Below are 26,447 nucleotides of genomic sequence, written 5' to 3' on the forward strand. Positions count from 1 at the left end.
ACTTCTCGATGCATCTTTAAGGGCTACACAAATAAAGAGCTGTATCTTTTGCACAAACCCAGTGAACTTCAGATCTTACAAGGTTGTGTCCAGCAGTGAAGTCAAAGTCACAAGGGATTCTGGGAGCTAAGACCACATGGTAGGTGATTTATTACATAATAGGAAAAATGGGAAAGGCTGAACTTTCAACCTTTTTTGTGAAAGCATGTGAATACAAAAATCAAACTGATATACAATAGCAACTAATCATCAAGAAAGACAATTGTTAGTGACTTATGAAAGAAATCTCCAACAGATAAGAAACAATTGGAAAATATTACAGTATTTCTGCACCTATATTATTTAATCTTGGAAAGCAGTTTTCCTCAGTAATCTTTATGAGACAATCATGGGTGTTAAACAATAAGGAAATCAGGTCTTCTCCTCTCGTATTTTAGACAGAAAGGAAAGGTTATGCCGTTAATGTTTTAGAACCTTTTCTGCACAGCACAAGAAATCTGGACGTAAGTAATGCCATCACTGTCAAGCACCAGAAGAGGCCAGAACGAGGGGATAGAAATGAATCTGTGGCCTCTTGGACCTCTCTTCCCTCAAAGAAGTATCTACCAAAATATTTTCACTTACATTGGAATACCTTACCAAAGCCAGGAGAATATCAAGGCCTTTCTGAAAGTAAATTTTTTGTACTCTGCATGAATCCACAAAGATAATGCAGAGGGATGGGTATTAGTAATGGAAAAGATCTTCTGAGACCTTCAAAAATGGAAGATTCTTTACTTCCCTCATCACTTTCTTGAGCTGTGCAGTTAGATGGATCTCCAGCCAGACGATACGTTTTGTGTTCCTGATTTTGACCCTTATCATTCACTTGCTAATACTATAAAAGTATGCAAGATACACCTTATCATTCTACTTGCTAATACTGTAACAGACTATTTCTTACCTCCTCTGTTTTCCCACAGTGCCTGGCAGCCTTGTCTCTCCTCTCTGTCCTAGTTAAGGAGATGGGTGATCGGGACTACTTATCAGATGAATTGCTATAGATTCATCATTCTCCATCTCGGCCCTGAAGAAGCAGTCACACATCTGATGTTAATCTTAAAACTATATTCTATATAATAAAATTTCTTGTGAAAACTCCCTTTACATCATTATATGTAAGAACAATATTAATGATCCAATGGAATTTGCACACCTACAGTAACATATGCAAAATCCTTGGAAGTTTTCTTACATGGAATCTGCTAGGTTTAATGAAACTTCTAATCAACTGCATTAAACACCACCACCACCACCACCACCCCCCAACAGATAAAACAGATATATAGTCATTGTTAGAAGAAACACCCTTTCATTTGGCAACAGTTGGGCTTCCTAAGTGGGATTTCCAACTCTCTCTAATTTCTGTCAGTTTGAAATAGAAAGTCCAGTATAGATTTTCTTCTAATAAACGTAAAGTAAAATAAATCCATCCAGAATCGTACCCCACTTTGGTACACAATCACAGTTATTGCAGAGTCCAGCACTGTAGCAGACATTTAAGGACAGGGAAGTCTAGATAGACTTGTGGTAGTCATGTAGAGAAAAGGGTCAAATTACAGTAAGTAGGCTATACACTGAACTTCCTTTCATTCTTTTCTCAGTTTATGCCACAAATTTACCAATTTGTGACACAATGTTGGTTATTATTTTTGCTTTCCCCCACCCTCATCTGTTAAATTTAATAGAAAAATGCAATTATTATGTAAATAGAGCCTTGCTATAATTGTCACAAACGACTTAGCATAACAATGAAGAGCAACAACGTTCTGAAGTCAAAGAAAGCACTGATTTATGACTATCTGTGCGGTGTGATTGATATAGTATATTTTGAAAGAATATTTTCAACATTTCTTCTTCATTTTACAGCCTGCTTCCTTAGATCACCCTAGATGAAGCGTGTTTGCAAAGGAAAGTTGCTTTGGAAGAGGGAACTTTCCACAAATTCATTTTCTTTTTTTTAAAGAAGAAAAAAAAAAGAACCAAAAACCTACAAAAGCTATTATTTAAACAGCCTCCTTTTAAAAATGTTTCCGGCAGATGTTTATGTAAAGAATGTGCTGGAGCTCCTTCAGTAAGACACAGAAGTGACATTTCTTGAGGGTTTTAGTTGAAGAATTTGTCTTTCACATCATGTCTTTAAACATCTGCAAAAGGCAACAGAATCTTTATTATCCTGCTAACTTGAAGAAAGGCGGAATGCACAGTCCTGAGTCCTTAAAAAATGGTTTTTAATGGGACTGACAGATGAGAAATATCTAGCTCTAATGTTTTCCTTCAGTAGAAATTCACCTCTTGACCTTATGACTCCAGAGTACGGCTGCTGCCTTCTAAAAAAAACCCATTTCCTTCTATTCAGATGTGCTTTCTATGCTTTTGTTGTTTTGTTTTTCCTTATTGCTCAGTTATCTGCTTTAGGGGAAGGTATCATCGTCAGGATTCCAAACAAAAATAAAATTATAAATACTGCAAGCACTTGTGCTAGGTCTGTTTATGGCACTTGTGCTTCCAACCCTCTTTTAATTTCCTCAGTTGGATATTTTTCTTCTTCCTCACAAAAATCAAAGCTGTCTTCTTTTCCTGCCTTTTCTTTTAAATGGATTTTGAAGGAGTGGTATAATTCAGCTTTCCCATTCCTTTGCTTGAGTTTGGTTATTTGCTGCTGTGCAGTAAATACAGACTGGGGCCATTACTCAGGGCTGCCCAGGTTGGCCCTCCTACCTTACAAAGTAACCTTTTAAGAAGAATTCTGTCAAACTTTTGGTTTTCTGGTTTGCTTCAGGTTCTTGGGAGTGGTGGGGAAGGTTTGGCTGTGGGTTTTTTCACTCCCCACTGTATTGTATTTCGGTTGTTGAACCTTTTTTCCCCCTCCTTCTTCTTTTTCTCTTTCTTTCTTTCTTTTTTCTTTTTTCCTCCCTCAAGGGTTTTCTCTGGGAAAAGTTTTCTGGGCTTCCATCCAGCCAGTGTCACAATTCACAGCTGTACTGTTTGATTCAAGTACTTCAAGCTGCCAGTGAGGTAGAGCCAAATGAGATTAAGGGCTTTTTTATTAAAGCAAGCACCCACATGTGCTGGTATGGTTAAGGCTACGTCAGGCGCTCCAATACGAACCCCAATTTCTGGAGACCTGTAGTTCTCAAACATAAAATATTTATGCCAGGCTGAAACCTGACCTAGATGTACTCATCTGGGAGGAGCTGTAACTCTTTGGAAAGTAATGGTTTGGCTTTTATTAAGTTACAGCTCCAAGAAAGGAAAATGTACTGATTTCAGGATAAGCAGCTAAAAAAAACCACACACAGAAAGAGATATAGCTATGTATGTTAAAAACAGCAACAGGCAGAAAACTAAATGAGGTATTTTCAATGAATTCATGGTGAATTTTAAGGGAAGGCATACTTTAGGTAGCAAGAGATTGATCTGTTAGTTTCTTTCCCTGGTGCATGATGGATTTGAACCCTCCATGCTGGTCAAACTCTGATACACCCAGTGCTGCCTGGCCCATTGCCAGTGGTGGGGCATCACCCACAGCTCTTCTGCTGTTAGTGCCTGCCTGCCCAGCTCTGCTGGCTGCACCCCAAACATCACCTCTGAGGCCCAGCCATGCTGCTCAGCAATTATTTTTTTTTTCTATTGGGATAAGCCATGCAGAATTGGTGATGTGAAACAAAATGCCACTGTTTCTTTTGATTTTTGATGTGAGCCAAAATCTGAACCCACATTTCCAGAGAGAAATGCATTTTAAGCTCCCTTTCCTTTCAAAAAACACCCAAATTAAAACAGTTATTTTTATGCTGCTTCTTATCTTTTGTGTCAACATTTGGAAAATAAATGAATTGATATTTTAAGCATAAACATACATGTGTCTATGGAAAACATTATGTGCTGTAGTAGAGCTGATCAAGAATGTTAAAAAAAAAGAAAAAAACAAAACAAAAAGGGAAGAAAATGAGAAGGTTTACAAAAAGAAAAAAAACCCAACCAAATCATCACTATAAACTTTTTTCCATAACTTTGAGCCAACTATAAAGTAAATCAGAAGGTTTTGAAGGTTATTGACATTTCAAATTTTGAAATTCTGAGACAGGAGTAGCCTTTTTCAATATTAGGTCACCCTTGCTTTTTCCTTTTTGTCCAACTGTGTTACTAAGCATCACATGTGCCTTGATAAAGCCTCTGCACACACACTGACAGAGCCAACCCTTCATCCTTTCAAGACAGAGGTGCTTTCATATAGACATACAGGACAGCACTGTGGTTGGCAGTGAGAGCTTTAATTCTCTGTCCAGGAGCCGAGAGCCAGCTACAGCTCTATGTTTTCACTCAAGGGGCCATTTCAGGAGAGGGATATACCTGGATTCAGGTGTAAGGAGTAACTTCAGCTGAAAAAAATAAAAGCAATAGCTATTTCTGAGAACAACTTCTTATGAATTGGGCCATTTTTAAATTTCAAATCTACCCTTTTGATGCAAAATAAATAACTATCTGAGAAAAAATAAACCCCCAAAAAATTTGGAGTGATTTTTATTTAATGTTGAGTTCTTAAATTTCATTTAGAGGCTTTGTAGTTTCCCAAGATGTTTCATTTTGGTTTAGTGGTACATCATGTAACCCTGAAGTCACTAATCCAGCCTTAGCTTATGTGTCACAGTACGACAGCACTGTATCAAATGCCAGCCCTCCCTTGGACCATACGTTTTAACTCATTTTGTATCATAGCTGACACTGCAAATACTGTATGTCAGTCTGTATGTCATTGTCCCAACATTTTCAAGAGAGGAATTTAGGAGAGGGAAGGAAGGGATACTAGAGCTAAACCTCTAATAAGTCTGACATGTTTGCATCATTTCAGCATAATGCCATTGTTCTGCAAGTCCTCATGGTCAGGCAATTTTTTGCCATTTCCTGAATTTTTCACGTGTAACTTAACAGTATCAAGATACAAATACCCACATCCTCATCTCTGCTGCTCATGTAATCTTAGCAGTGATTTCAGACTTAAATGCTGAGAGACTGCTTAAGTCTACAAGACAGAAATCAAAGGCAGCAACATTAATATTCTGTGCAAATGGGAAGAAACCATGAAAGCTTTGTTTGTTGCTAAAGAAACCAACTAAATCAAACAAGTTGAAGAAAACAAAGACTTCTATAATTATTTTAATTAAAACTGCCACTTATTGCAGCAAAACTGCAGCACAGTTGCACTCTCCAAATATTTCTTGCTTAGACTTGCATGCTCAAAAAGTATTCTTAATAAGTGAACAAAAACATTGCCAGCCATTTTCCACTCCCCTTTGACACCAAAGCTCCTAAACAAATTGCAAGAAACCCATGCAAAACTTTGTGATGTTTACTCCAGATTTTATCCAAGAGGAATTTATGGAACTTGCCATTCAACTCCAAAAGCATGTTATCTCAAATGAAATGTAACGCTGCTTAAATCTTCAAAGAACACCATGGCATTTAGCCACAAAATCCACTGTGACTTTAGACATTCAGAAACAGCATTAATACCAGGATCAGACTGCCCTGTATGGTTATTTTAAGTCTTCAAGGCCACAAGCATGCTTTCTTGAGTCTGGGCCCTCCATATCTTTGGTCTCCAGTAAAAACTGGAGCAGCAACTGCTTTGCCTTTCACTAGCTGCTAAGCTCCTTCACCTCTTCCCACCCCACAAGGCCATTTTGGCATCTCAAAATAAGTCAGATACAGAAGGGATCTTGGTAGTAGTTCCTTAGCTTCTGGAACCAGTCCAAGCCTCTGCTTCTTGATGCAAAGTATGAATGATACAAATACATCTCAGTTTTAATTGAAGGTGAATGTCTGACCTTTCTACAAAATAGTGTCACATGAGGTTCCTGTATTTCTTGTGACCTTTCCAATGCTCAGAAGGCTTTTAAGCATGCAAGTTCAGCTTATATTTGAAATCTTTTCTCTTCCACAAGTATAGATTGGCTTCCACGGCAAAATCTGAGCCCACATTTCACTGTTAGTATATGAATCCAACATGTTATCACTGTGTGGTAAAGAGGCAGTTAAAAAAATCTGAAACACGCTTTCTTTCTCCTCTCAAATAATCTGTTCAGATACTGAAGTTTGGCTTGAGCAGCTTTTATCTTCTTTTCTCAGCAGTCTGAGAGCTCTTTATCTTCACATTACTTGGATCTGTGTTAAGTGTATGTTGGGAACCATTTTTGTATGTATCAATTTGTTATGTAATTTCAAAGATTTTTTTTTCCAAGATTCCTAAACATTAGGCATTTTTAAACTGGGGAGGGGACGGAAGGGTATTAGAAATATCCTACAGGAAGCTATGATTTATCAATGAAAGTCGAAATTTTCTTCTAAATGTGTTTTCTTGAGCTCTTCAGAGGCTATAAAAGACCTTAGAGTAACAAGCTTTTTTTTTTTTTTTCTTTTTTTTTCCCTTTTCCAGTGACTGGTTAACTGATATAATGAAATAATTTGAAGTCTTTCTTTTTTTTTTTTTTTTACTAGAACCCAATTACCACCTGTTTGAGTGAAGAAACTGAGGACTATTTGAAAATAATGCCTTTAGCAACACATACACCTTGCTCAGACTGTCTCACATCTTCATCTTATCATATAAAAGACTTTTCCCAAGCATTCCCTGAGAACAGTGAAAACCTCATTATGAGTTGAAAACTGATTGGGATTTCAATGTTGATAATGAAAATCCTGTTTATGGAATTGCTGAATATGCAGCTAAAGTCTAAAAAGCAACATCCTACTAGACAAAATAATAGTCGAAGGGAAAAAGAGTAATGTAATTAGATCATTCTTATTTTATAATGGCCTTTTCCTTCCACATACGTATTGAAAGAGAGTCAAAGAACTGTGAGATGCAATTGTTTCTGGCATCTTCCAACATGATTGCAGAACTGACACGGGTTTCCTGTGTCCAGTTAACATTTTGGTAGTATGCAAAAGGCATGATCTATCTGACAGTGCTGAAGACGTGGAAGCTTTTTTCTGCTCAACAGCCTTTATGCTCATGTAATGAACGGTGTGAACCCCTACCAGAGAAGGAAGATAAAAGTAAGTAGGGAACAAGAAATTCCCATCCTTTTCTAAAAGACAGGCTAGGTACTGTCTTGAGTCATGTTGTCTGCGTACTGCTAACAGAGATCTGTATGGTAAATGCAGCCTTCTCTGATTAAAACCAACAGATACATGCAAAGCCAAGATATGTTTAACAGGGAGCTGTGTGTTGCAGGGGAAGAAAGGCTATACAGTTCCCTAACTCTCTACTTCATTACATGCTTTTATTTCAATAAAATCAGTAATCATGTCAGAACAGAGCTAGTAAAATATGATGGGAAATGAGGCCCTTTAATATAAGCCTCTCTGCCTGTCTGTCCTTTTATATGGCACCTCCCAACATAGTGTCTGAGTGCAAAGTTCTTCACCCTCATCTGATTTAAAACTTAAAATGGATGCATTGAAGACCTATCGTCCATAGTAAACTGCTCAAGATGAATCAGCTGTTCAGATTAGCCTTACAGAAATGATAATGGGGTTCTGTGTTCACAGTTGAGTTATTTAAACTGTCTGATTTGGTCCACAGCTTCCTTGGACATTAATAGGTTGACTGCTATGTCGCTGAACTTAGTGCATGAAAGGTCAGCCTTTGAAAAGCTAAATAAGGTAAGTGCAAACTGAAGCATGTTCCAGGCGATACCATGTACTCTAAATGCACTTGAAACCCCTAAGAATCACTGCTGCTCCTTAGCATTTTTCCATATCTGATTTCAAAGTGGGTAGATCCTTGGATCAATACTTTGATTTTGATCTCTCATCCACCAGGAGATTCAAAGGGTTTCTCACACGTTATAAACATATGCTCCTCCTGATGCATCTTGAGTAAAGCGGATTGAAAACTTCTTAGAAGATAGCTTTTCATCAGCAAATGTAGACTTAGATGAATTTGAAAGAATTCTCAGGACTACAGAAATTTTGCTGAAATTGCGGAGAAGCAGAATTATCTGGCAGGGACACTTTTCTTCAATAAAGATGGAATGTTCTTTTGACTTTGGTTTGATTATATTGCAAATACTAACATACTATTTTGCACACCTTGAAGTGATTAAGTCAAAATGAAGAATTCAAACAGTATCAAGATTAAATATTTTCAACTGTCCCAAACAAAAAACATTTCAATTAAGATAGCTTTGATGATATCTACATTGTGGCAATTTCTTTTTTGTGGTGCATTTTATCATTTAGATTCTTACTCTTTTTTTGAAAGAAAAGCAAATTTCAACATGCTGATATTTCCCCCAGAACGAATAGCCCTCCTCCTCAGCTGCTTATAAGAGAATTGGAAAAGTCAGAGTAAGTTCATCTCTCTTCCCCGAGCCCTCTCTTTGACACAGGACCATGGCAGGGGGGAGAGGAGGAAGAACGATAAGAGTTAGGTCTATCATCTATAAATAGAGACAGTCCTTCACACTCACTTTTTTGAGTAGTCTTAGAGCACTAGGGGAAAGAAGAACAAAATGAATCTAAGAAATGTTGGGAAAATTCTGTACATTTTAGGAACATCCCAAAGTAAAAAGTCCAAGTTTAGAGGCTTATTCTTTCAAAAGTCACCACCAATTAGTTTCTCAAGTTTAATTCTGTCCTGTGTCTACGAGCTGGAAAGCTTGTTGAGCAATAAGCGCAAATGCTTGTAGAATATAAAGCATTGCACATGACTAGTTCACCATCCATGGAAAGCATTACTACTTGGTTTCTAGTTACATGGTTGTACAGTTAGTGCAGCCTCCTTATGCAGTAGCACTAAATGCTAGGTGAGGCAGCAGCTTGGTTTAGGCTTAGGTTTTTAGACTATGGGAGGTACAAGCTGAAAAAAACTTGTTGGGATTTTTAGCAAAGGAGGGTTGTCGTCACACTTTGATCTGAAATGGAATAAAACTGTCCATTGCTATGGGACCTAATAACAAAGTTGTCAACATTACTCAAAAATATTTTTAAAAGAGTTGTTTTATAAGGACTTTACCATATTGGATTTCTTCTTGCGCTTCCCCACCCCCCCCCACCCCCCCCACCCCCCCCCCGTAGGTGAAGAGGATGTAGAAAATATAATAATATGGAAAACTGTGAATCCTACCATGGCATTTTTGGGAGGTAAGCAAATAAGCCATTACTGGTGATGATTAGAAACAGTCCAATCTTATGTAAAAAAGGCTAATAAGAATCCTGTCCTCTAAACCAACAAGCAAGTGATACCCCAGCCAGGAAGCTCAAAATCAACAAAATAAACCTTATTCCAAAAGCTGGATTTGGTTATTAATTGACTGATTTCCTATCAATAAGAGCACACTTTCAGACTGGTGGGATTGATGAGAGGTACTTGAAAGCCCAAACTGAACAAGCATGTGAAAAATTTAAGGCTGCATTTTTATATTTATTAAAAACAGCCTAAATAATTAAACTAGTTGATTCACTAGTGGCTTTCAGGCTCATGCCCAGAGTGAAAGGTCGTGACCTGACATACCATGGCCCCACTTGGTACCGATGATTGACAGGAAAAGGAAATAAGTTGATATCTTTCACGTGGGAATCACAGCTTGTAGCAACTATGAGCAAGTGGGCTATTTGGACTTTGTGGGAAAACTTAATTGTGTTATTATTCAAAATCTTCGTTCCCAAAGTTGGTTCAATGGTGATTTATTTACTTATGTGATAAAACAGCTGTGTACTGTAATAAAATACAGGTCACTTGCTGATGTTTAATGCACAAAAGTGAGGATATGTTTAGTTTCTTTTACTTTGAACTCACATTCATGCTAGGCAGCAGGGATGACTTTGAATTGTTAGGAATTTTCTGTTAGTGTATTGGAAATAATTAATGTCCTCATCATACTATATATTCTTCAGTGCCTAGTTATGGAGAATGAGGAAGGCACCATACACTGAAATATGAGTGCCTTTCCACCATATGCTTTCATTATTTCTTTATAATGATAAAAAGGGGCTGCATTCAGTGCCAGACAATGTCATGGCCCCAGAGATTTCAGTGGCCTGCAGAAAAAAGAAGAAAAAAGCATTTATGATATGAATGAGGATTTGAAATGGCTTTTTAAAAAAGGCCTAAGATCCACTTTCACCCTAAATTCTGAAATCACTTGAAAGATGTCTAGATGCAAGCGAGTTTGAAGAATAGCAACTTTCTACCAGGCTCTGTTTTATATGCAGTATCACTGCCATCTTGGCCATGCTTTGTTACAAGGTCACATAATTGTACCAAGCAATAGGGCACAGTCTAACTTCACTTATTGTCTGATTTGTTCTAGCAATGAACCCTGTCATCTTTATCCAGAGTACATATTCTTTACCCCAGTCATTTACAAGTTAGCTAAGTGTGCACTTTTGGTTTATCAGTCCGAGTTGAGAAGTACAGCGGATTTAATATCAGCTGGCCTATTATTGTGCCTTTCTGCTCTTTCCCCAAAGCCTGAAGTGTGGGGACAGCATGAACTGCACTGGGGTGCTGCTCCATACCGTACTCCAGGTATTCCCCATCCTTTTGCAGAAATGTCACATAGTGCCAATTGCTGTGACCTTGTGTTGTTTGCTGGTATAAGGGCTGTTAGATGATAACGGTCCCATTAAAAGTCACATTAACATAAAAAGTAGTTTTAGCCCAGCACAGGCCATTGCAGGGAAGGATTGCACATTTGAGCTCTGTGTGGCACAATACTTTCTTTGATACAGCAGTCAGTCCTGGCATTTTCCTCAGGCTATCTCCAGTATAATTTCTTTTCTTACTCTTTTTTTTTTTTTTTTTTTGTATCTTACTCTCAATACAGAGCAAAGTATCTCTGCATGGGAAGCTGTGGAAACTCTACCACTTGTAGCACATTCTCTAGGAGAATTTTAAGCCTTAAAATAATCTGATTCAAACACCAATGAACAAGCCTGGTTACAGAGTAAATCAAGATAAAGGTTGCTTCTCACAGAGTAAGAGCTGGTGGTATTTCTCTTGCCTTGTTTTGATGTCATTCCTTCATATTTAACATCAGACAATAGTGCATAATTTACAAATAGTATAGACTACAGATCCTGCCACAGAAGTACAGATCTGTGATGAATAAATTACAGTTACCAGCTAAGGAGGAGAAATGAAATAAAGAAAAATGGGTCCAGGGGCAATAACATACTGCAGAAGAGGGAGCTACTCAGGATACCAACTTTTTTCCAGAAGAAAAAGGTATGTACATTCTGTACCTACTTGTCCTGAAAGGAAAAGGCTATGATTAACCCAAATCTAGCCATTTTATAGAATGTACTCATTTATAAAACTGAGAGACTACAAACCGGAGATCAGAGCTGTCACCAGAGTGGTTCAATGAAGTACCAGCTGCAGATACATGGAAACTTGTACACTGGGTTAGAGGCTACAGTCTGACCTTGCACAGCCCATGATCTAAAAATCGTGATGACTCTGGCTTTTGACTGACTTTGTCTAGATTCAGCCCGAACATCAGGAGGCAAAAGGCTCTCTATCCTGTGCCAATTCTCTGATCTTCCATTCCTCTCCACCTCCCCACCTCCAGGCTTTCTGTTTCAGCAGCTCCCTGAAGTGAGCACCATGGCTGTGAATCCAGAAGTGAAGAAGCCTTCAGAAAAGTTCAGTTATTCTTAGCGTTGTTTTGCTGATGTTTTTCTTTCTTTTTCTCCTTTTTTAAAGAAAACAGAAACCCTGCCAAAATGTGGGCTCTTTGATGTGCTTTGGAAAGAAAAACAATGCTATCTATCCAAGCACTCTGAAAGGAACAAAAACATATCATTTTAAGGCATGAATTACTTGAGAGGAACAATCAATACATATCACAATTAAAGATGGTCAAGAATTTTTTAATGTTTTGCTGGAAATTTTCAGATACATTTGCCTGTTTCAGTGAAACTTTCTTTGAGAAAACTTCCTGAATTCTATCATAGGTGAAAGTCAAGAGGGGGAAGAAAGAGGAAGAAACTGATATTTTCTGTAGAATATTCAATAATCTAATAATAACCTTAGGAGATATCCTAGATTCCATTCAAGCTTTTCTTCTGTCAGTTTGGATGAGTATGTGAACCTGCCTCATCCATTTTACTCATCTTAGTTTGGAATGAGTAAAAGAAAAAAAAAAAAGATTATAAAAGCGGTGTCTGTTCGTTTTGTTTGTTTGTTGATTCAGCTTTGAGTGGAGAGATTGCTTTATAAAGCTCTCCAGCTGTAAATGAGACACTAACTTCATTGTGTCATAGTTAGGAAATTTGTTTAAGATGGAAGTGTCCCAGGTTGGAATCTTTGGCCTGCAATCAAAGGGAAGTTTTTAAGCTGCAGTCTTAGAAGTTATAACTCAGTAATTAAACTTCTATCTGCCTTCTTTTTTTAAGGGTTCTCCTCCATCACCCCAACAAATGTTGAAAGACCTTATTCATGCAATAAGATTTTGTGACATTTTTATGAAGCCCAGGCACTTAATAGAGACATTCTTTCTACAATGTAATTAAACCAATGTAAAGAAGCACTTGTGTCATTTCTCTCTTTTCATTGAAGATTTTTACAGATTTCCTTTTTTTTGACTTCCTGTGACAGTGCCCATTGCATCATTTACACTGTCTTCACTTGCTTTCCACTTGTGGTTGTACAACTTCACTTTAAAGAGGTTTCTAGCTATATCTAGTATTTCCAGTCCAGTTTTTTCAAAGAAAAATGAGTAGAAATTACACATAGAATGCAAATGACAGGGATAATTGCTTGAGATTGATAATTAAGGTGTTTGTTGTGTCATTGTCTATGCTGCACTTACTCCATGGATTAAGCTGGTTCACTTTGAAAGATCACTTCCTACCTCAAGTTCAGACTAGTTACTGTTAGAAAGATAAAGAAGCCTGACTTTCAGAAGAAAGGTGCTGCGTATTTCTTGAAGGTTTCTTCATTTGAGTATCTAGAAATTTGAGACTTCTACAATCTCTAATCACCTTGTGAAAGTCCAGGCCAGGATTTCAGACTTCGAGGATAGCAAGCAAATGCCTTAAATTAGAGTTTTCGATTACAGAATATTAAATTCCCTTCTGTAACAGGAGATGGTTTAGGAGAAATGGGAATAGCCAGGTGGGAGTAATTGGTTTTGGAAGAGTTGTATGTGGGAGCTCTGCCCAGCACTTTCTTTTATTATGCCTGTTTTCCTTCCACAGCTCAGGAAAACTCATATTCATGCACACTCTTACACTTCACTGGGATTCCCTAGCTCGGAGACTGTCAGCATTGGCTTATTATACAAGCCCTTTGTTTTATCCTATACAATACATCTCGCTATACGCAATTTGGCCTCTTAACCTGCCGTGAAATATTTCAAGGGCTTGTTGCTGGAAGACGTGTCTCTCTTTGCTATGATTTGTGCAGCCGTGGCTGCATTTTCATGACAGCTTATAATGATTCGTGGTGGGTTGCAATACAATGAACTCATGCCGCAGAACAGCACACTGAAAAAGATCTTTCAAATTATTGTTCCGGTGCAAAAGGTGCCCAATCACCTTCCACCTGCGGATTAGTTGGTTGCTATAGGAACACACTGTAGGTTTTCAGTGCTGCGCTACTGTAGTGCCCAGATTACTGACTCTGACAAACACAATAGGGGAAAAGAATCACGGGTTATTAGTGCTGCTGATGATGTGATGTTATAAACCTGGGGTGGTATAGAATGGATGAATAGAGCAAGAGCCTTGAAACACGAAGGACAGGAGGAGGAGAGGGAGCAGAGTGAAGTGGAGCTAAAGTCATCACCACAGAAATGTTGTCTTTGATCTTATTTTCCACTCTGAATAGATATTTTCATAATATAATGCCAAATGCAAGCAATGCTGTAACTGATGGCAGAGCCACTGGTCATGTCTTTATGTTAGTAGGGGGTTACCCCGCCTCCTTTCTCTTTTCTTACACTGAATACTGAAATCTGAACATTTTCATTCCTGCAGGATTAACTCTGACCAAGGTCAGAGCAATCAGTCACCAGTATTCTTCATGGGAGAGTCAGGCCTCCTGCATCCCTGGGAAAAATCACCTGAAACATCCACCTATGCACAGGATTAACAGGGAATTTTGCAGTGTCAGAAATGTGTGGTGAGTAGCTGAGATCAGATCTCTGTCTACTTTGGTGGCCATAACTGAGATTCAGGAGTTTACACTGCCGAGCACCCTCCTGCAGAGCAAGTTACCTATGTGCTTCGTAGGGGAGAAATAACTGCTTGCAGCTCTGATTTGTAGATGGTCTAAAGTTCCCAGAAATAGTTTTGTTACCACTTGTGCTTGGGCAGGGTGAAGCAAAGGAATAAAATATATCCCTGTCCGTTGCTTGTGTGCCTTGAGCAAAACAAGCTGTGTTTAGTCACAAGTTCACCAGATGGTACTCTGGGGGTTATTGCTGTTATATTACATTACTGCAATATATTAGACAAGGCGCAGTGATTCATTCTCGCTCCTCATTGCTTTAGGAGGCTCTGTTTCTCTCCTGATGGAAGCACAGCTGACCCTGCTGCTCATGACCCTAGAGACCCATGTAGGGTCCCTGTTGGTGCATGTCCACCATGGACAGGAAAGCCAGCCCTGTAACAGCACCAAACATTACAGAAAGACGTGGCTTGCATTCATCTCTGCAGCCAGAGAAGCATACTTTTAAGTGACTCTACTTTCTGATTAGCTGGCTGATTCGTAACCCATTTTTTTTCAACCCTGACTGCCCTTTCCCTTCTTCTGTACCCCTACCTCGCTTGTTTTGCCTTTGCATTTGGCCCACCCTGGACTTGCAATTGGACCCATGTGGCCATCTAAGCTGGGAAATGACATTGCTCAACCACTTGTTCGCAAAATGAAGTACAGAGTCTGCACTTTTAGAGCCCAAGAACTATAAAAATACCACAGAGAGGCATTTTCCTCCACTTCTGCTACTCTGCAGGCTGAACCCTTTAGTCGAGTGAATTATGTGCTGACCGACACCTAACAACCCATAGTGGATTGATGCCACATATGCATGCAGGGCATAGGTGCTGCTGTTGGTCAGCTGGACTGCCCTGGGACCATCTGGCACCCCTCTCCGACCTCCCTGTCTCCACCATTATGTTTACTGACCAGCTGCTTTTTCTCATTGCCATTGACAAAGCTTCCCAAGCCACCGTTTCCTCTTGCTACCAGAGGAGACAAAGAAATACTAGAGACTTCCATGCTCTCCCAGTGATCTTGAGCTTCTGGTACCCTGAGGCCCTGCCCTGGTTTGCAGGTTCCCTTCTGCTCTTCAGCCACAAGCCCAAGATTATCTATTCCACTTCCACAAATTAATGAATCCATAAGCAGTATAAGGAGTGTCAAAACTTATTTCAGTTTTGCCTGAGGCATCTAAGAGTGATGAAACAGGTTGGTCTGAACACGCTTGGATCAGAACTTTACCACAGGTGTTACTGTAATTTCAGGCAACTTGACAACTGCGAATTGGACCCTCTGTCCTTTGGATTACGCTTTTCATTTCATGATCCTCTGGAGGAAAATTAATTTGCCAGACTGAGCTCCTGTCTGCAAATTTAGAGGGACAGGACACACTCTGCCTGTATAGTTTTAAATGGGGACTTACAACAAAAATGCAGACAGATACCTAACCAGGGAAGTATGACAATGCAGCTCCAATAAAATAATGGGAAAATCTTCCATTACCATAGTCATATGTATGTATGACCTTAGCAATGCCCAGGATTGCCATGGGAGCAACAGTGCAACACTCCCGTTATGCCTTATTTTTTTATCAACAATGTTCTCCTTCACTTTGACGTCAGCTTCAAGATTGCTTGCTGTGATGTGCTGCACCTGCACCTTTCATATTTTCTTTCCAGTCATAATATTGCTTCAGTCGTAACCTCAGCACTTTGAGGAATAATTGTCCCTGACAAGGGGGTGAATCACTGGCAGAGAGTTGATAAGCATTACATACAGATGACAGAAGTCAGGACATATCGGATTACTGCTGTGAATATAATAAAAGAGAGCCTAAACACTTTGGCAGCTCAAAGACAAGCCATTTCATAACTCTCTAGTGGGGCTATTATCTTCCATTTACTGCCACTGATAACCAGGTTGCAACTGTCTCCCTAGGATCTAGTTACAATTCACTTAACACTTAGAGGACCAGACATATTGGAGGACACTCAGATGAGGATAATTTCTTAAAGATCATTTATTTTTAAATTTTTATCTTCCTTGCTCCTCTCTTTATAGTGCGATAAGAACCTAAATCAGGAAGCTTTGAACTTCCTTCGGGAAAGGAGAGTTCATGGTCATCTTCCCTTTAATCTTTCACTCCTGAGTTTCTTTTGAAGCCAGTCATTCATATCCAGCTGAACAAGTGACAAGCAGGTTTCCACCTCTCTTGCTCTTGTAATACATGCACCTAGACCTAAAGGCTTGTTCTAATACTGACTCCATTAGGTTTACACGTAGGTGTTATGTTTTTATTTTTGTAGCCAGGAAGGGGCACTTGAGCTTACAAATCAGTGGGTGTTGGTGTATCAGTAGCAGATAATTTACAGCAGCGCCAATTACAATCCACATTGATGGAATCTGGATACAGATGATACTTATGTGCACTGCATGAGATTTTGTTTCCAAACCTGCGTGCTTAAGATGAGTTTAACACTTCAGGCTCTTAGATATCAAACTTCTCTCTTTTAGGCTAAAGACAAAAATAATTGTTTTGCTAATGCAGAAATCTGGCAGGTGACCAGTGAGTCTCCTTACTATCCAGCACACCACTGAGGAACATTTATCAAGCTTAGGGAGGAAACCCTCTCTGTGTGAAGTGAAACTCTATATTCAGCAAAATTTTTCTCCTGAAGCAATACCAAGAGCAGCAAATGTGAGCTGTGCTCAGCTTTCAACATATGAGGTGTTTTTAGATGCAAGACAAAAGCTGTTTCACTCTTCCTCAGGCTGAAGATAGGTATATACATCTGTAGATTGGGAGCCTTATTTTGTAAGTTTGGATACATAATTCCATACATGGATTCTAGTCTGCCAGAAGCCCCTTCACAGACACTGGCTGACAGAAATCTTTCCAAAGATGGATCAGGAGGGTGGGAGGGCTTTTGAGACCAAGTGCTGTTGGCAACTCAGGTTGCAAATTTATAAATTTATTCCTAGACCCCATGTAAAAATGTTCTTACATTCCCACTGCTGGAAGCTCTGCAAAGAAGCCTCCCTATGTGTGTTTGAACAACCAGACTTGGTGAACTAGGAAATAAAACATCGTTCCCCCTCTGCTACTTACACCTTTATCCCCCAGTGCAAACTTTAAGTCTTAGCTGGCCAAAATTTGGTCCTTACTGTTTTATATAAAACAACACAAATCTATAAGGAAAGAAATTGAACTGGCCTTTCTTAAACTACAAATAATTGCCTTTTCAGTATGATTTGCATCCCTGCTTGATTTTTCGTGGCACGAGCTTTCTTCTGCTACAGAGAACCAATAAAGGAGACCAGCAATTAAGGAGGGAGGAAAAAGTCCAGTCATTGTTGAAACAGTAATTCCAAGTGGTTTCTCTTCAGGACTTCTGGATCTGACCACTAACTTTCTAGCAGCCAGGGAAAGCCAACTGGATACCTTTCTGCCGTTTTATCCATCCGTAAAATAAGGGTGATCAATCTTACCTGCTCAACAATTTTGTCACATGGTGCAACCAAGTAATATCTGTAAATTGCTTTAAGATGTTGAGATCAAGGGAATGATGGAAGTGCCAAGTGTCGTCGTTGTTATTGTATTAACAATGTTGGCTCTTTTCACTGTTCATATGGTAGCCTGGCTGGAATTGGGCAGGAAGCCCAATAATACCAGCAACCAACAAGAAACTAAAATAAAATGTTTTACTTAATGAGTGCCTCTGTTTAATCAGAAGCCTGTGTAATTATGTCACAGAGGGCTAAGGGTCTAATGTTTTCCTAATACATTTGCTTTTAAAGGGACGATTAACCTGGCATATTTCAAGATGATAAGCTGCTGCTTTGTTCAGTTCCAGTTATTTTTTCCTGCATTCCCTGGTGGGTCCAGAGAGAACCTAAGAGTCAGAGGATTTTTCTTAATTGCACAATAACTATCTTGTATGTCTGATGCTGGAGTATTTTCTGAAGAAACAGGTTATTAGTCCTGGGTTGGATGGCTTTTCAAGAGAATTCAGATGCTGAATTTATTCTGTTCTGGCTCCTCCGAGGCATGGCATACAATATAGAAAGCCCTCAGCATGTCTGCCTAAAACAGTCAATATTCTTCGGTGTCAGTTTGGCCAGGAAGAAGAAATAAAACTATACCTTATCTTGAATCAAATACTCTCTGGTTTAAGTAATGTTTTCAGTTTACTTCTGAAAGGTATGTTTCTGCATGCGTTTTGCAATATCTGTGTACGTCTGTCCAGTTAGTAGTTTTCAAACATTTTGAAGAGAATAAAGAGCAAAAAATCTCTTTACCTCCTGAAGACAGATGTCTTAAGAGATACTAAAGATCACTCCATATTGAGATTCCAGGGAAGATACTTATGCTGTAAGATATGGAGGGAGTAATTTTATGTCATATGTATGAGTTTCTCTGATCTACCCCTCTGTGAAGGGGTCAGGTAAAATACATTACATTCACATACCTTATAGATGTTTGATCATTTTTGTTTTTAAAGATCTCAAGTACAGAAGATCCCATGGGCCCTCTGGGGAACTTATCCCAGCACTTTGCCTGTAAGGACTTTTTCTACTGAGCAGGGTCTTCCCTCCATGTTCTGTTTTGATTTGCCATGATGAGGATGGAAGACACACTATTGTCTTCCCCTTCCCCTAGGAGATAGCCCCATGCATGAACCTTATGTGTTTATAGTGAGATGACATTTACTGGGTGTTTGTTCAAACTCTTTTACAACATAGTTTGTGTTTGTGTTTGGGTGTGAGAATGGTGAGAATGAGATATTTTTTTCATATAGTATGGTAGTCCTACATATTCCCTGATGCTTTAAATTGCTTTTAAAGGGAAAAAAATGATCTCTTCTTGGAAGCAGAAAACATTTACCTCCTTGTATATCAGCTATCGGCCACATGGGAATTTGGTAGGAAAGAAAGAGTTAATAATATCATTATCAGGTCAGCAACTTTGAGAGGCTCTTTCACTTTGAAAACCATTTTCTTAATTATTTTAAGTTAACACTTAAATGCATAGAAAAAATAATGTGTAATCTGAAACCCCGGACATGGGGACAGGACTGGATTGAGATAACATTAAAGATTTTATTGCTGTTACATTATAAATTATTTCTATTATGATGGCCCTATGGGTATTCCATTCTGTCAGTTCGCTTTCGCTGTTACATCACTTAATGCTATTAACACACTTTAGGGTATAACATTACAGTTTTATTGTGGAAACCTTAAACACTTACATCCAAAGTACTGAATCAAGTTATTATCCTAGCTGACCAGATCTGGTCTATTATCATTTTATCACTCATAAAAACCTGTGATTCAATTTGATTTAACACTTGAGGAAAAATCATGGCTTATATATGCTTAAACCTCGTTGCTATATTAATACAAAGCAACACACGGATGACTTCATTTTATTAAAGCTGAGGTTGCCCTGGGAACTGCATTTATGATCTTTATGCCACATGAGAAACTTGATATGACCTGTTGCCATTTGTCGTTCACTAGTAAACTGACAAGGTTTTCTTACCAGTATATTAAAGAATTGTGAACATTTTACCTTTCTTACTGCATTCATTATGCACTCAGAAACCGTACATTGATCACAGTGTGCTAAGGTATCTCTCCCTGTCTTGGAGTCTTACCTTGTAGACTGGAAAAATGTTGCACACTGAAAGGTGATATGTGCTCCGCTGACTTTAATATTAGAAAAAAATTAGGCTCTTGTTTCTGTGTTTGGAGTGTAAACAATATTTTTTTTTGTGCAAAATGACTGAATGACTGTGTTGTCTTCTGTTATAGGCCAGCAAAGATCTTTTAACACTTGTGCAATGTTTAGAGGCAGAAGTTTCACTGAAGTCACTGATTAGCATTGTGCAGAAAGTTGATTATTGGTTTTGGTTTGCTAAGTCAAAATAAGAATACATTGCTTGGCACTGCCATCATTATTTCATATCTTGCTTTGGTTATCTGTTTCCATTGAGGAGAAAGTGGAAAACTGTATGTGAAATTTAAAGTGTCTTTTGGAAATGAAAAATCAGGATGCTTTAAGGTTCAAAAATGTCTAAATGAAACATTTGAATTTTTTTACTTCAGGAGGAAGAAGACGACAAGGCTATGCTGGTGTGGAAAAGCAGTGCTTAGCAAGGAGTGCCACTCCTGCAACCTGTTTCCCACTGAGGCTGGAGGAAGGAGTTTGTTCAGCCCAACATCTAGGAGTTCACCAATGCGATGGCATTCCCAGGCTGTAAGGTGGATCACTGAACCAACCAGTCCCGTTCTGGCATGCGCACAAAATCTCCCTAGCAACAAAGATGACAGCTTGGTAACGGTAGCTGCTGCTTAATGGAAAACATTAGAAAAATAATTAATTCTAGATCTATGTTCCCTCTTTGCATTTTCATATTTATCACAAAAAAAGTGTTCTAAGAAAAAGAAAAAAACACACCATCCAGAACTTTATGAGGGTCAAACACAAAGCTGTACATGTAAATAGGGGAGCCTCAAAAGCTAGGAAAAATGTGACCATGTAATTCTGACACACAAATTTTCATTTTTAGCTGCAGCTATATTGTTTGCGACTTAACAAGTGGGCCTGTGTACTTGTTGTGGGAGTGGTGTGGATGTACAATTTTTTATTCTTGCATCAAACATGAGGGAAGGTCAAATGTGTGTTAAATTCCAAGTCAGCATTTTCGGTTATTGTTGCTTGAAGTAGATCCTTTTCTGCTCAGAGCTGGGCTCACTGGAAAGGAATTAATATCTTAACAAAAGCAAAACCCTGTCTCTGGTAAAATCTTCCCCTTTTTATTTTTTAATAAAAGCAAACACCGAAACTTTTTGTTCTTCTGTTGCAAGTGTTCTGAAAAAGTCCAATGAGGACATAAAGACAACTACATGGCCATTTCTCCAGGTAAAATAAATAAATAAATAAAAATCAGAGTAACGCTACATCACCATGTGAAATACACAAATTAGGTGGAGATACATTAACTAGTAACATTCATCAGTCTGAAGTGATACAATTTATTACATGATAATAATGGCCATAGTTGTATAAGTAGTGAAGGTAAAATTACATCATGACTTGCATTAGCAGTATGAGATTATATCCTGATTAATGCACAATTAACTTGTCATGTGTACAGCGCATGTGTTTGTAGGTGGACAGATGGGTTACACTGTGTCTCATGCTCACATATGTAGCATTTATCACTTTCTCCCAACTTTCTCCTATATCTCCAGAAATTAGATAGCTACATCCACTAAAATGCTTAGGTACCCTGCCAGTTTAATGCAGAGCCACCTAGAGTTGATATATGACTAAGAGACCCTTGGAGATGACCACTGGGAAATCTTGAACACATGCACAAGTCCTGTTCCTCTCTACAGATTGGGAGCCTCATCCGTGGCTCCAGGGAGACATCTCCAAGGTGAGAGCAACAGCCTTAACTGCTTTTCTGCTGGCAGGCACCAGCCACCTGATCTGTTTTCAGAGTTGTATATCACAGCTGCTACCCCCAAGAGAAAGCCCCCAGCACACTAAATGACTGTGGATGAGGAATGCTTTTGCTCTTTTTTTAATTCTGATTTTTCAGGGGGAAATGATTAAGCTACAAGGACAGCTGAGAAGGATTTTTACTTTTAATTGTGATTACGGAGGGAGATGCCTCAGCTTCGCATGAACTCCTTCTTAGATGCTGAACTGTGTTATTTGTCCATGTGCTGACATTCAGGCTTGACTATCCATATGCTCCCTCCCTCTGTTTTTTTTTCTGTTGAGTGTGTGTGTGACTACACATCTGGATGTATGCAAACACACATAAAATAGCAAGGTAGTTAACACTGTTGAAGGGAAACAAAGAACGTGCAAGTTTTAATCTCTGTTCTATCACAAATTCAGTGTTTGTCCTTGAGAAGCTAATTTTAATTTCTCTTACCACGCTTCTCAGTCTGAAGTCGGGGGGAGGGATAATATGTTGTTATACTAGCCTACCTCACACTGTATGTGATATTCAATTAGCTGTTTGAAGTTGTAAATTGCTGAGTGATGATAGAACATAACTTTTCAAAATAAATGGCATCAGATATTTTTTTTGCACAGTTTTTAGTACTGAAATCTGCCAGAAAGGTTTGCCTGACTTTGATCCGTCCTGTGTTTTATTTTCATGTTTGATGGTTCTCCCTGGTTCCAACACCAAATGATGGTCATTTTCCAGCACTTTCAATTTAGAAGCAAAAGCTCATATAATAATGGAAAAATCTAATAATTTTGTTTTCTTGAAATTTCTTTGCCCGATGACAATATCAGGGACTTGTTGGTTTGGATATAGGGCACCCAGCATTTGGGAACATGTAGATTTTGAATCCAAATTTTGCACATCTTTAGTGTTCAAGGGAAAAGGAACCATATTATGTTTGAATTCAACTGTTAGAATATCTTCAAGTTCTTCAAAATTACTACTTCTAAATAGAACTTAGCAGAGTAGAAATATTGTTTAAAATCTGCATGGCTACAAAATACCACGTTAGCAAATTAACACCTGATAAACATGCTTGTAACAAACAGTTCCAGGACGGAGAGTGCATGCATCTTTTCCATGTCTGACTTTTCTGATTCTGTGATAATTAACTAAGGTCATTTTAGATTATACTTCTTATGCCTACAGTAGAGATTTGACTCTGTCCTGTACGAGGAGTCTATTTTTGTTGTTAGGAATTCACTTTATTGTGCCCTAGTCTCCATTTTCAATATATGTGAGAGATACTGTCAGGGGGTGATGCTACAGAAGGCTAACCAAGACTTCATTTACGCAAGTAAAAATGAAAAGTGACATCAGCATTTATTTCAGATTTAGGTCCTGATATAACAAAACTGAAATAGGTTTTTACATTAGCATTAAGCCTGTATTCTTGTATTTGGGTGCACATTGGACTTTAGACTAGGATAGGAGAGACCAGGATCTGGTCTGCTCCTTTGAAATGAAACTAAAACCCCATCCATTATTAAAAATAAAATCATTTTCTCTCATTCTTTAGGAGTGGCTTCTATGTCTCTTGAAGTACTTCAAAATGACAGAAAAGAGAGACTTTCAGTTGCACCAGCTGAAATAACTGACTTGCTCTTCACTTGTAAGAGTGAATTTAAGATTCAATGATGTATCAATGCTTACATTGGCCGTGGGCAAAGGTAGGAGGAAAACAGATTATTTCCTTTGTTGGTAATCTCACTATTAAAAAGAATTATCAAGTCTAAAAATGTAAGTAGAGTAGACTTGGGGCATGTTGACAATTCAGGCAAAATACTTTGGGTTGAAGTAGTTAATTGGCAAGTCTGAAGCATTTCAGTGTTAAACTGTTAAACATAAATTTTAAAAATGTAATTATATTTAAGACAGGCATCCATTTCAAACCAAGAAACTGAAAAAAAAAAAACCTTAAATTAAAAACCTCCAACCATGCCATTCTCTAGATAGTGTTTGGGGGAGAGGGGAGGGGCAGGAAAGAAAGAAATAGTCCAATGGATTTTGCATTGCCAGATCAGTATTCTTCCTGAAAAAAAAAAAAGTTTTCTGCAGAACTTTGTCCAAGCACACAATTAATTTTTGCTGCTGTTCAGAAGACATCACAGCTCATGGAAAACCAGCATAATCACTGGCTCGCACCTGTGTTATTTCCCAAATTAGTTTCCCAAGGGCTGGAGCCTTCCCAAAACAGACACATGTAACTTCTCAACCACAAATACCTGGTTTGCCCTCTGAACGGTGCCCTACCAAATAAATTAGGGGAAGACACACTGTACAGTTCACACCAGCTCCACTGTCTGGGAGGGCTAAATACTTAGTACTTCATTTTGTTTTTTTGAAATTCCCTTTCAGCCCAAATTATTGACGTCTAGGCAGGAAGCCTGTGAGAGCTTAAGGGATCTGACATCCGTGACTAAGACAGTTAATACGCTTCGTCAGAAAGCTACTAACATGAGCCAGGTAGCAGCTCGCCTGTTAGCATTACAGAGCAGAAATTGAAGGGGTTTGGGGTGCATCTTTCAAGCTTCAGGAGCTGCTTTGCAACGTTTTTGAGCAGAGAACATGCAAGGCAAATGCAAAAGATTATCCCCCCTCCTCCAGTCCCCATCAGTCCCCAGCCCAGCCTGTAATTTGGCAAGATGAATGAAGTGTTTTCGGAGTGTCATCACTTCTGCCTCTGGCAGATTTGCTTCCCCAGTCTGCCTTTCGCCTTTTGGACCTGTCACTCAGCCCTTTGGCAGAGGGGAGGAGGGGGAGGGAGGAGGAAATCATCTCTTTGCTAATCACCTATCACAAGCAATGAAATCCCGCAGGCTCCATGCCAGCTAGGTACATTTCAAAGGGAAATGGAGGGGGGCAAAGTGTCACTCAAGGCAGATATTTATGAAAGATGACAGTTTGCAAATATCTCAATCTTGGACAAGGCTGCTCCAGTGACACAGAGGAGTGTTGCAAAATTGGAAGAGTCAGCAGCCAACATTTATTTCATCAGGACCTGTCCAATCTTCAGTGATCGCTTGACAGTCTAGGGATTGCTGGCACAAGCCGGCCTCTTTCTATTGGTTGCTTTCATTTAGTTTGCATGGATCAGTCTAAAGAGTTGTAATAAATATGTAAAGAAAGATAAAAGGAGTAGTTTTGCAGAGCTGCATCCTCAATGGAAGAACCGGCACAAAGCTGCAGTACCCTTTTTAGCTATGCCAAATAGCAACAGTAGTAATTACATCTCTATTGATTGTTACTGTGTGGGAACAATGAGATATAGGCCCCATCTCGCCCACGGAGACCCCCCCACGACTTCCAGGCTCTCCCTATTGACACCAGTGGCTGCCACAGCAGCACCAGCTTCTCTGAGGAACTTTCATCCTGCCACCCTTGGCTACTGACGTAGTATAGGGGAGAGCCCGCCGGGTTTGTAGGGCTGCATAGAAAATTTGCTGCTTGTGCAGCAGCCAGGTGAACATTTCAAAAGCTCGTTTCCACAGCTCTGCGTGATTCAAGGTGTTTGCCTCTCCCGCCCTCCACACCCTGAGGTAACACCACCATGGTGGGCGGGGCATGGCCGGCAGCTGCTGGCCCTGAGGGCTCAGCCAATCAGAGGGCTCCGTTGCCACCCCATGACCAGTGCAAGGGTCTATTTCCTGCCCTGCTGCACTCAGCCCCCTTCTGGAGGCTGCAGGCGCCATTTTGAGCCATGGTGGTTGACTCCAGCAAAGGAGAAGACATTCACCATGCCATGTGTCTCAGCTATGACTGCAGGTGTGTGTAGAGCACCCAGGGATACAGTCACTGCAGGGAGGGAGGTGGGCAGGAAGCCACAAGGCCCTGGGGAGCAGAGGAATAGAGGACCAAGCAGGTAGGATGGGAAGAAACCGTGGTAAGGGAGAGGAGCGATGTTTGCATGCAGGGGAATAGGGTCAGACCTGGGTGGCAGGGTGAAGGCTGCTGGTGGGCTGTCCTGCTGGAGACTGTGAGAGCTCAGACAGGGGAGGGCACGTCTCAGTGCTGAAGTGCTGTTGCCATCAGCCATTCATCAGGGAAACGCTCCTGTGTGGGGACTGGCTCCAGCACTGGCTCTCTGCCTTGTTCTGTAGGGTCTGTAGCTTAAAGCTTTGAGAACCTGAATTTCTGATCATAGGGTACGTGCTTCTGCCTCTTAATTGCCCCTGTCATTTTATTTACTCTGTTACAAGCTAATTCAGAGGACAGTAACACAAAAATGCTGTCTCCTATAGGAACAATAGCCTAACAGATTGAATTACTCTGCTGTGGGCTGAGAAGCAGCAAACAGCTTCTGAAATGCCGTGCTAGAAAGGTCTAAAGTAAATGCAGTTATTGACAGCAGCAGAGGAACAAATGCAGCTAATTGGCACAAAACCTGGAATTTCCTAATGAAGACATTTTCTTTTGGATAATTAACAAGGAATTGTAGATAATAACTGGAATAATCCTATCTGGATATTCACTATTTTCATGGTCAAATATAAGGCCTAAAAGGAGAGGCTAATCCAGCTACTTGCTATGTGTTGTTTTCTTGCATCTCATGCACTAAGGGTATGTGTGACTCATGGAGAGTAACGTGGATGGAGGTGGATTATGTTAGCAGAATGCAAAACTGCCCTTCTGTTTTAGGGTTTTAGCAATTCAATTGA

At 39.5% G+C, this 26,447-nt stretch overlaps 1 long non-coding RNA gene across 1 annotated transcript; it reads left to right on the forward strand.

Moving 5' to 3' along the window:
- The first annotated feature begins 9,124 nt into the window (after positions 1-9,124).
- LOC308067807 lies at positions 9,125-24,563 on the forward strand. The gene is made up of 2 exons (XR_013929745.1): positions 9,125-9,189; positions 20,366-24,563. It is a non-coding gene; the product is annotated as an uncharacterized lncRNA (long non-coding RNA).
- Positions 24,564-26,447: the final 1,884 nt, after the last annotated feature.

Source organism: Falco punctatus, assembly GCF_963210335.1.
Source record: "Falco punctatus genome assembly, chromosome: 7".
NCBI classification, from domain to species: domain Eukaryota; kingdom Metazoa; phylum Chordata; class Aves; order Falconiformes; family Falconidae; genus Falco; species Falco punctatus.